This window comes from Pomacea canaliculata, linkage group LG12 (assembly GCF_003073045.1).
Source record: "Pomacea canaliculata isolate SZHN2017 linkage group LG12, ASM307304v1, whole genome shotgun sequence".
NCBI classification, from domain to species: Eukaryota; Metazoa; Mollusca; class Gastropoda; order Architaenioglossa; family Ampullariidae; genus Pomacea; species Pomacea canaliculata.
In genome coordinates this window covers 2,064,521-2,077,326 of record NC_037601.1, presented here as the reverse complement: position 1 = coordinate 2,077,326, position 12,806 = coordinate 2,064,521, and the positions used below count along the sequence as shown (strand labels likewise).

At 39.0% G+C, this 12,806-nt stretch overlaps 1 protein-coding gene across 1 annotated transcript in view; it reads right to left on the bottom strand.

The window, feature by feature from the left end:
- LOC112576467 (ankyrin repeat domain-containing protein 11-like) overlaps positions 1-12,806 on the bottom strand; it is a 40,659-nt gene that overhangs the window by 20,772 nt on the left and 7,081 nt on the right.

Sequence of the window (12,806 nt, the reverse complement as noted above, 5' to 3'; positions counted from 1 at the left end):
CTATTTCTTATTGCCATCAATACCTGTTATTTACTGAATCAATAAGTTAAACATGCACTTGGCATTAAAAAAATTATTTTAAAAGACAGCAGCAATAAAAAAAATCCTGTGCTCGCATGAACGTATTTTCAAAATAACAATCTGATGCTAATTTTGTCATACACACTTGTTAGAAACGATTTCTTCCTTTTTTTAAAAAAAAAGCTACACCTTGTACAAAATGATTACTGAAGTACATAGTCTAGATCAGTATCAATTACATAACGGTACTTTTTTAAATTACCAAGTGATAATAGATAAAACACCTGCATGTAAATCCACATACACAGTAGCATATCCCTTGGATCAAGTGACTGTTCTCATGTCATGAAATAATACAGATTATCTACAATTACTTAAATGTATCAAAAACAGTATGTCAGTCAGGCAAACACGCTCACCACTGGATTAATTGACATAAGTGATAAATAAATAATTACCACAAACTGCTGAAATGGTAACCAGAGTGTTATTTTTAAATGACTGAGAATAGCTCATTACATGATACTAAGTTCAAATGAGTAAATAGCACAGTTCCACACTCAAGGTTCACAAAAATTTTGGAACGTCAAGATCTCATTTCACGCAAGATGAAAAAAGTACACTTGACATGATGGCATTGCCTCATTACATCAGCATGCTTTTGAAGCTCAAGCATAGGCTGTGAAGGATAGGTTGTAGTCTTCGATAAGAATTTAGGTAAATATGCTTTCACTAAACACATTTTTTTGTGACAAACTACTGAAAGTAGTATGTTCGGATAATCTTCCAGTAACCTGGAATTTAATTTCATGTCTGACATGGGTTAGCCTTTGTATATAAAACAGATAATGAAAGCTAACATGTTTAGTACAAATAAAGAAAAGGGGGAAACCTAAATATGCTATCACAGCAAGATTTGCCTGCACACCTGAGAGTAAAAGCTTAACAATTAGCTGTTACTGTATGCATTCTTATGTACCCCTAACTGCCAGCCCATTTACTGGATATTCTGCTTCCGTATTCTGTACACCATGCCCTATATTAACCCTCCCTCCATTTCAAGTACTGCTGGTTTAATGTGAATGCACCATTCTTCTGTACTTTTTAGGGTGGTTGTGAATCCCATGCCTTTTCATCTGTAAATTACCCCCATGATGCTGTAAGAAGCTTGAGACTTGTATATAGTCAATCAGAATAAACAGCAGACACGGGCTATCAATACCTGGTCTGGTGCTTATCTATGTTCAGGAAGCCACTCACTTCTCGCCCACACTCATTCCTGACCTAGTCAGCAGGGGCTGGTTTATGTGCTTTCATGTGACCTGCTTCTAGTGGGCTTTTGTCCATTTAGTTGAAATGTATGTCTTTCTAAGCATGGAAAGTGCAGCAACTCTATCTGCCCAGTGTGATATCTTCTGTCTAGTAATTTACGTAGGAACATGGTAAACACTGGTTCCTATTTTTCACTTTACCCACAAACAGCAGAAAGTAACCAAGAAATTGGTGATGTACCTACCACATAGGGTTTGAGAAAGATTAAGCCTACAAACTGACAAGAACATAAAACATGTGACGTCAGCCTGATTCTCTCCATCCCCTGACCTTGCTGCACAGTGACTGAGTGAAGGTAGGGGGAGGGAATGTTTGCACAGAGAGAGAAAGCATGCATGAGGAAGCACCTATAAATCCCATTCCTATCTTGCTTAAGCATTTAGTAACTACAACAGGAACAAATCTCTCTTTAATCTTTGTCAGAAACGCAATTAAAACAGCTTTCCCCACATAGGGCAAGTGGATGGCACAATCTATATTTCTACTTACCTTTCCTCCAGCACACTACCCTATCTATGTGAGATCTCTACACTCTTACCCCCACCCCTCTGCACACTCCCAGTTTTCTTGTTTTTTTGCACATCCACTGATATGAGAACTGCCATTAAAAAAAAAAATCAATGTCTTCCGTTTAACTAGAATAAACTTTGCAATTGGGATTCAGTATAGATTATAGCCAGAAACGGACTGCAATAACTATGGTGTCTGCTTTATCTGGACAAAACTTCATCTGAAGCAGCTTCTGCAGAATATGGCAAATAAAATCAGTACTGATGAATCTACCATTTAGTTACACTAGGTCAATTAATTTCCAGTCAGCAATAGCCATTTTCTTCCACCTGCAAGAAAGGATTTACTTTTAAGCTGATGATATTACCAACTAGCAGTGGCTACTCAAGATGACTAATCTCTAATTAATGCTGCGAATATAACACAAGGACAAACCCTGACAAGATTAAAGTCTAATATCGGCACCTCTACCGATGTGTGTGTGTGGGATGGGGGGGCTGCGAGTAGCTCGCCATTACACGTACTCTTTTTTTATGAGAGGAGAAAAAAGTGAAAGCACGTGACATAAAGTCATTTTAAATTTAGACACACGCGGCCTCCGCCAAGACACTGCCACACAAAATCAATATTGCCACTGCCGGCCGGTGACGTCACAGGCGCGGAATACAAATCAATACGAGGCGTTAGCGCGCGAGGGGATTCCCCACAGTGTAATCTCGCCCCTACCCGCCTTCTACCATCACTACAAGCCACACTTAAATGTGAACATACAAGTACCTCTCCCCGCTTTGTCATTAAAAACATACAGCATTGGTGTGTGTATATATATAACACGCATATATATGCGTCATGCGTGCGCATCTCCCAGCTCACACTCATGCAGACGACATTGATTTTCAGACACTACTAGAGGGTTCAACATGCACGCCATTTAACACAGCGACTACTGTGGCTCTCTGCGATCAGATGTTTGCTGTGCACGTGTGCGATATTTTTGGCTTGTTTTTTTTTTTAATCCTGCGAAAGGCGCCCTGGCCTCCAAATTGATCGCAGCTTCCTGACATTTTCGTTCATCTCGGGGCATGCCTGGCGCACCCCGCACCCACCATATATTACAGTCACGCGCCCCTGACCTCGGGCTGCAGGTGCTCCAGACATCACTACCAGCAAGCAAGCGCTCCACCGTTTGCTCACCACCACCTCTCTCATGGAAGCGCCATTTTATCTTTTTAGCTAGACGATTCATTTTGTGCTTCAGAAACGCATTCTAAAGCTACAAAATTTATTCTATAAACAGTTAATTCTTACTATAACTAGAATTTTTTTTTAGTAAAAACTAAGTATTCCATTTATATTATGCTGAGTAGTTGCTATCCAGTTCATTTTTCACACATGCGCACACCAATTCTACAGCTATAGAATGCAATATGACTATAAAGCTTAATTTTATCATAGTAATACTATAATTCATAGTATACAGAACAGCTCATTTGCACAGAGATTTGGACATATCACGAACACCAATAAACATCCATACATCGGCAACATTTGTGCTTGACGATGCATTTACAGTTTTCACACTTGCTTGCCTGGTGGTGTTTTTCATCGCGAAAGATCGATAAGTAACACATACCATGAAGACATTTGCGCATAAATGTCTTCACTATTATTTAAACTATAAAACAGTTTGCAGAAATTCAATAGTATGGTTATTACTATTTTTTCACAGTTGTGAGTGTCAGCTGCGGTGATCATGTCCATGGGAGTGTGACGCTTACATTGAAGAGAAAAAATAATCCGTAAAATATTGACTAAAACACTCCATTTTATCCACTCAAGTCAAGATTTACAGAACAGGCTTTTCAATCTGGTCACATACTTAGTTGGTCAGGGTATTCCTAATAAAATCATGTGGTATTGTGGGAGTGAATCTAGCTACTAGTAGTCTGTATGTACATTGTACTTGCTTAAATTTGACCATCAACAGCAAACAATTGAAAAGACGTTCAAATATGGGCTATTTGCTGATGGATTTCACTTGTTTTGTCTCCTTTTCCAATCGATAATCTATTATGAATTATTTCAGTGAAATGGCATTTTTGACAGTTCTGCGCCACAATTTTACATCAGGAGATTTGATGCATATGTAATCTCCTAAAGAAATCTTAAGCCTGGGGTTTGATACACTTCATCCTGTTTCTTTTATGGTGCTGAATGATCCCTACCCTAAATTTAGTAGTTTGTGTGATACTTTTGATATTTCTGCATTATAATGGCAGCAGGTGACTATATCAGTGCTGAGAAGTTTTGGTTTGACTGTTAATATAAAGATCCAAACACAGCTTGCGAAAAATAGGAAAATGTAATGCTTAAGTTAAGGATCTTATCAGTCACGAGCTTTTTATTTTGTAAGATATCAGTTTAATATTAACATATATAGATTTTCTTAGCCTACCAAAACTTCAAAGAACAGATCACAGTGTCAAAAAGGTTAATATTAAAAGGCTTTTTAATAAACTGTTTGGAGGTTTAAGTAAATTTATGTTATTAAATCATTGGTACTACAGAAATCTTCCCAGTCTACAGCAATAAATGAGTAGGAGGGAGGGGAAATTAGTGTTTTATGTTGAGCAGCCCTGTAAACAGATGCCACATGCAGAGAAAGAACAGTGTGCCTGAGACAAGAGCTGAACTCAGGACAGTCAACCACAGCAATAAATGAAGCACCAGGTCTGAAAGGTTGAAATGGAAATTATTGCACAAAATTCCTTCCACTGAAAACTTTAAATGTAAAGTAGTGTAATTATCCATGGAGTTAACAATACAAGACAGCCCAAGACAACTTTTAGGAATATCTTGTTTTACTGCAATACTGTCTAGAGTTTTTGACATGGCTACAATAAACTATTCAACAAAATTTGTGATGTCACATTTGTCCAAAGATAACATTATTGACACATGGTCTTAGTTCTCCCATTAGCTGTATGTAGCTTGACAGCATTAATTTATCCAGGTACTTGAAAGACCATTCGAGTTTAAAAAAATTATTCACTATTCAGATTTTTGTACACAAGTATGAAATTATCTAGGTCACCAACTCTTAAACTACTATATGTGAAATACAATTTTCTGTGGTGTACATGTGTTAGAAAAGTTAAAAGGAGTGCAAAGTTTCTGATGATGATTATCATAACAATGCTATGGGACTTAAGAAATAAGACCGACTTCTCTGACAGAATTAATGGTAAAATGTCTCTGCTACAATTGGTTACAAGTCTAATACATGCTTATACCCTCTCTCACACATTTTTCCTGATACAAGGCCTCCAACAAATGTTATTTGCATGGTCATCACATGTCATATGTTTATGGGCCTCAGCTTTAGTATTCTCATTCCCCATCAGGCTGCCATCCCACATATCTCAGTTTTCAAATTAATCCTCAAGAGACAATTTTTTCTATCAGTATTTTCATTAATGATTAACTCTTCTTATTTGTGTTCCTGGTTTGCTTGTCCATTATATGACTAGGGTGCCCTTGACCTTTAGGTGGCAGGTTATAAATTATTTGTAACTGTTTTTTTATTTACATCTCAAACTCAGTTTGTATCAAAAGTTTAAAATAAACCTTTAGTAGGGTACATAAGGAATATAAGTATCTCTAACACTAGAAAAATGTGTACACTGTAATATACAATTAAATCTATCTGCTTTATGGGCATCAAACAGACTGTACAACCTCTATTCACATGGCATATTTGTAATTCTTGTGCGAATGGCATAATATGGAGTAGGGCGCCACTCTTGAGGACATTTTAACCATTTCACCTTAAATAACAAGAAATAAAGCTAGCAAGTTTATTTATAATCGTCTGACCGTGGCGACTACATTATTAAAAGATGTGACACTGCCCGACTGCCCGCCGGTTCATCACCACACAACCAAGGTACCGCACACGCAGCTTTGACATGGACCTTGCCACATGCATCACGCTCCTAATGATCCACGGACCTTGCCGTGTGGCCCAGAACCTGCCGGTTACCGTCATGGCAAAGGTCTTTCTCGCAACACTGCTACAGATGGTATCACACACGGCCTGTCATTTGTTTAAGTTGCAACAATGAATCAATACAGACCGCATGACCCGAACAATGAGTTAATATGAAATATATTCTGGGCGCTGAGTGCGGGGAGGGAGAGGAAGGGGGAGAAGAGTCAGCTTGTATGAAATCTGATAATAAATGCTTATTCTGTAACCAACCGAAGGGTACGAAAACGCCCTGTTGTTTCATAAGACTCAAGAAATAAAAATATAATGATATGGATGCCTTCCTCCTCTTGAATTCCCTTATCTCTGGGTCCTTGGCATGAATCATCTTGAGCAAGGAGCAAGGAGCGGTGGGTGGGGGCGGACTCGACATTGACTTTTTCTTTGGCGTTTTTTTTTTTTCCCAATGGTGGGTCTGTGTGCCGTAAGGCATGGCCCCAGAAGAATCAATAAATCAGCAGTGTGGCCAGAAGGAAAGTCCTGGCAACCATAGTCTTTGTCTATCCTTCCAGAGCCGCTGCCATTGTAAAAACAAAGCATTAAGGGGGTAGGGGGGCCCCACATCTCGTCCTCTCCGCATGTAAACAGTTTCTTTGTGTGTCTGAAGGCAGGGTTTGTTGCAGACGATGACGACTTTGCTGGCTGGTATTGACCCGAAGCGTGCGAGCGCTGGTGACGGTGCTGCACAGCAGCCTGCCTGCTGCGACTAACCCCAACACGTCACAACGCCACTGTCATTCACCACCTTTGACCCCGTGGTCGCCGCGACAAACATCAAAGCACAAACACTCCGCCAATTGTGCCACGTCACGCATGCTCGTCATGGGTCGCAACACAACCCTGCGCTGGGTCAGCATTAGCTTGACGAAAGAAACCCTTACTATGGTGCCAATGTTTTTCTCTCTGTCTCTCTGTCTTCATTACGAAATGTATTTCTACGCGTGCTGCCAATGTCAAGGTGGAATGAATTGTACCGCGCAGCGAGGAATTCTGCGCACGTCCCGTCTCTCCCTCCCCCACTCCCACACCCCCCGCATTCAAGTCTGATGAAGATTTCAAGTGTAAAACGGAATCCCGCATTCCCTCTAGCCCCACCGAGCACCGAGTGCACGCCATGAGATCGCCAAGCTTGCAAAAGCTGTCAATGTCCCAGTTGACGCCAGCCTGTACGCCCACCTACACCTGTCCTCAACACAATAACACCGCTGCAAGTCATTGCCAGTGTGACAGTGCATGTGACATCAACACTTCACACCTGCCAACTGTTGGCCAACACATTTGCATGCCAATTCTCCTAACATGCAAACGGCTAGGTACCCGGCTCCCAATAAAGAAAGAACAAATTATACACCGCAGCCAACAAAAAATATGGCCCAAATTCTAAGGCAGTTTTCCCACCATTCCCCGCCTTCTGTAGGAAGGTGGCTGGGTAGCAGCTAAATATTCACATGATTCGCCTGCCATGAGCCGGGGATCGGGGTGGGTGGGGTGGCACTGTTTGCTAACGACATTCAGTGCCTGGTTCCCCCCGTCCTGCCTCTCTCCCCATTTCCTTCATACTTTGGTAACCTCTCACCATACATGTAACTACGTTCCTATTTCTGTCCGCGGCAAGGCCAGGCACCAGCATGCAGTGTGCGAGGCGAGTAAGCACAAACACTCGTCCAACCTGTGTTTTTGTATCAGTGCGGCACCGTGCCAACCCTGGGCTTACAGGCGGCCGCGCGCAAAATCTGTTTCGCTGTAATCCTTATGATACAAAATGGTTTCAAGAATAAAAAATAGAAATCCTGAAGACTTTCTCAAACACACATTCTGGTTTTTTCCCCTTTCCTACTCAGGTTAGTTATATTGTCTGGTATGAAAAGCCCACATTAGTTACAACTTTGACCGATGACTCACAGCATAAGGATGTGACCCTGGCATGTCATGATAAATGCTAACCTACACATACATCACTAACTTTGACATCGAGTCACTCCAGACATCGAGACTAAAACAGTTTTTCTTTCACTAGTTCACAGTTCTTATTTTCGTTTTTAAATTTACCAGCACTTTATGAAATTACAGTGTATATTGACCAAATGTCTAACATTTCTGTGTCTAAATATTACCTGTACAAATTCCAATCAACCCAGACATTAGACCAGATAACTGCACCACAGCATCCTGCCTTATCGCAATATTACAGGCTGATTTTTTTTTTTTTTACAGCATACAGGAGATATCTGGCTCAACAAAAAATTAACAGTGACAGCTTTTAACCATTTTCAGGACCAGAGGAGTTAGGGAGCATGTGTGTCAAGAGGTGGCGATGTGAATAAAAAGCAAATATCTTGGTTGCAGCATCTGATAAACTGTCACACTCACGCTCTCTCATTTCCCCCTCGCTTATTGATATTTCCAGACGCCTGATACTGTCTAAAATGTGAAGAAGCTGCTCTTTGTGTATGAGAAACTTTGAATACGCAAAACTACCAAAGTGACCCTAACATATTATCAGCTTTGCTGTCCTCACCAACTTCCCTGTAAGTGCCTCAAGTGGGTCTGTTGCTGCTCCAAAATGCAAGGAAACAGACTAGCCATTATCAAGTGGTAAAAGGATGGCAAGTTATCCATCATGTTAAAAACAAAGCTCATGTTGCACTATCATGATCAATAAACCTTATGTACTTAAAATCATCTAACTTAAAGCTATCTGAAACGCACAGTCTGTCATACTCTTCTTTTAACTACAGTTTATATATATTTAATTATAAACACAAGTACTGTCGAACTAGCAAATACCATATCAACCTAACATATTCAGTTTCTATGCTGTGACTGCAAAGTGGAATGTAAACATTTTGCATAAGGTGACTGCTGCGTTGGAGAAAAATAAACATTCCACTGACATTGAAAACAGTTAAACTCTCTTCATGGTGCAACACCTGATTCAAATCTTTCCAGTATATATATTTTTTGTTTTCAGCATTCTCACAAAATAAAACCAGTCTTTTTCACAATTCCTAAACTCTATTTCCAAAATAAAATTGAAGTTTCATTTCTAGCTGCTGCAAAGCAGCAAAAAGTGACAATTCTGACATAGGATTGTGTATTTTGCATTTTCTAACACAACTAATGTTAACAGCACAAGCAAACACAGATAAGTCAGGTAAAATTGTCTTCTGCTTTGTGCTGAGTATCCCCTGTTGCGGATGATGGTGTGACCCTAACATCAAGGGTGGAGGGTGAACAGACCTTCAGTCTTGTCTGTCAGATGTATATTTATATACCATTGCTTATTTCTTTCTTCACTGACCTTCACCAGGTTTCTTTTGGACTATTTGCTTTTCTCTACCAACTTCCAGCAATGGCCTAATTTGGATGGTTCCATTTTAATAGACTAACTTCTCTAAAGTTTGCAGTCTCTTATTTTGGTAAGCATTTACATCTAAATTAGATTAATCTTTGAACATATACAGGACTAAGGACAGCATTTTCATAAACTAACCTGCTGATGTTACAAGAAGTTCATATCAGATGTTTATCTGTGAAAAGTCAGGCAAATTTCAGAACTTCACTGAAATCCTTGCTGCACCATGGAGCCTGGTACAGCTGCCATTCTTTTTGAAGGCACTGTGATTGACACTGATCAGAACAACAACTGTAAAGTAAAGATACTCCAACAGCTCTGTTCCTGTTTCTTCTCCTTCCAGAAAATCTGTTAAGGCCAAGATAACTTCAACCTGTGTTAATTAAAAAAAAAAAAAAAAAGAAACCACCTTTTGTATCCTACTTCCACATTTTTACTTTATTTTTTATATTGCAAGAGCAAGATTTTTTTTATATTTTCTGAATAAAGAGGATGAACATCATGGACTGGGCCATCATTGTTATGTTAGTAGCACCCTCCTATGTCTGAAATGTGTTTGATCTCACATGCAGAAACAGTTTATTTCATGCAGTTTCCAAAGGATAGTTTGGATCAGCCAATGCCTATGGTGATTTACTGTAGTTGTTGCTCAAGCGCTGGACACATGATGCTGGCTACATGCCATATGGTCAGTGTTCTATAAATTCTGTGGGCACAGTTATGCGCGCACATGCACACACCCAGTCTATGTCTGCTAACCAAAAGGATGCAAACAATCACCCACAACATGTATCTTGTAAAAGGTATGCTAGTATTAAGGGTAAAAGTGGACATATAATCAATATGAAAGATACAGTCATGTTGAGCATAGCTAGAGAATGAAATGAGCAACATTTTAGCCATGTCTAGTTTCCAAAGCTGCTGATGTATAGTTATTACAGACAGAAACAAACATTTGTGAGACATAAATAAAATTATCATTCTGTTTTCTTCTTGGGAATTTCCATGTGTTAAGGTTTTGGAAGGTCAGGTGGAAGAGGGGGTGGACCCACACCACAACTATGATCTTTATTCAAATAATTCTGCTTGTCAAAACTTGCTTCCTTCAAACTGGCACACACTTCCTGCCTTCCCATCAAGTCCTAACACAAATTAGAAGTAACACAGATGTAAGCATGATTAAGTGATGCTCTGTGAGCTGCACTGTGCTTGCAGCCTTGCAGACTTCTTCTCACAAAGAACAAAGATTCTAGTTCCTTTGCTAAGCAGAGTGCATCAATCTATATTTAACTGCATCTCCCATAACTGCCAGTCTGGCCTCTGGAGCAGCCTCTCTTCTCTCCTACACAGAAATCAATATTTTAACTGTACCACTTGGCTCTTATTCTCCCCAATCTCTGGCTGCTTCTGTTGCTGACATAGCAACCATTTTATTTTTTTTTTTCTAACCATTGTAATTTTGTTTTGAGGGAGATCCACCTAAAATATTTTTAATGGTGTAAAGCGCTACTAAGCACGATAAGTGGAAAAATCTAAGTGTCTTTCTGGATCAGGAAAATTAATCTGATAAGTGAAACAATTAGTACTTATAAATCTAGATGGTATATTACCAACAAGGAACAGAAAAAGAAAAAGTAATTATTACCACAATTTAAAAATACAGCAGTTTCCCTGTGGCAAAATCAGCAGAAACACACAAACAGGACTAATGTCTTTTAACATTACTATCAAATGCTGTCCCCATTGACCATGGACATCAATAACCCACATATGTCTCTCTGCCTGTTACAGTCAATATTCTCATATATCCATCCTCTAGATATTTCAGCTAGGTGGCCAGCTAAATGATAAGATGTGTTGATTAAAGGCAGGGTTTGAGAAGGGGTTGGGTGTGAAGCATTCAATTCTTCAGCAAAGCATGATCAACACATAAACATTTCTGGCTTGCATATCACAGCCAGCATCTGAAATTTCTGGTATGATGTTTCCAAACCCAGGAATCAGATTGCAAGAGGTATGAGGAGATACTGGAGATACCCCAGCAAACCAATCCAAAAGATAACAGTCTATTTTACTCAGGATTCCAAAGTAGCCTTTAGATATGTAAAATAGAAATTCTTCATAATTACTTCATGATGCCAATTTATACTCAAAATAAATGTTCAGTACATTATTCTTTTGAAGATGTTATCATTTTTGCATAAGCAATTCTGGGATCCAACCCTCAACCTAAAAAATAAGAGACTACAAGCCACAAGTGAATATTGTTTACAAACATAATGTGCATGCTAACCTTAAGGTATGCATAAAACACATACATGCATTTGCTAAACAGAGAAGATGAAGGCTTCAACTCCTACGCCTATCAATGTTAAATCACATGAATTAAGGGAACAAACTTAAAGAAATACTGACAGATTATTGCATGTCTGAAACAACATCTATGCACTCACTATGTGCTTGAGCACTCTCACTACAAAACCTTCTATTGTGAAAATACTGAAGAAAGGATATAACAATACTCCCCTCTTGTCATGTAGCAATAAAATATTTGATGAATGTGACATTCTCGCACTAATCTGTCAGTTAATGAAATTTTCTCTTCATATAGGCAGTCAGGATGAAAAGGTAATTTTTTTTTCTTATGATTGTCTAGAGTTTTACAGTTGGCACATAAAATGACACCTAATTCTAGGTCAAGTTCAAATCAAGCACTTATCATGGTAGCTTGGATGGTTTCTCAAGAAAAAATCTTCATCAGCACAATGATTATCACCGAGGAAAAAAATTATGAATGGGCAATATCAGTGTGTGTGTGTGAATGCATGCATGGGTTGTACATTTTCAGAAAGAAAAGACATTTTAACACAAATTTTGAAGTGCTCAAGAAACATAAAAATTACATCACTTAAGTAAAACAAAGCATGGTTATAGCAAGTCTGTAAAATAGTAACAGAAGACATATATAATCTTCCAGCACTAAAAAACATCCCGAACAAAAACAAAAGATTGCTAAATGTCATCGCTTGTGTTACGAAAGTGTTAATCATGTGTGATTACTTTCCAGCTGATATAAACAACTAAAAAAAAAATGGCTGAGAAACTGAAGGAATATTGTAGCCTCTGGCAAACAGGGCCAGGTTATTTACATAAAAGAGTGACACTCCCTTAGTCATATACCACTGTTTCAGCTATTACAAATATCTGTGTACTCCATAAACAAAATCACTCTAAGCTCCTCTCCCTCCCTGCACTACCCCCCCCCCACCTCTAAAAAGAAAAAAAAACTGATATCACATCTGGCAAACAAATCCTGAAACTATTTGTGACTGATCAATTGCAGCTCCTGGTTCACTAAATTTATTTACTGGTTGAGCAACTTTATGGAGCATTATTTTTAGAAACTCAGACACCTTGCAATAATGTAACTATGTCACCATCTATACCAATCTCAGCATGTAGGAGTGACGCTTGAAACATAGACAAAGCTAGAGTGATAGAAGCAATCCTTGCTGGCACAGCTTTGCCAACACATGGGTC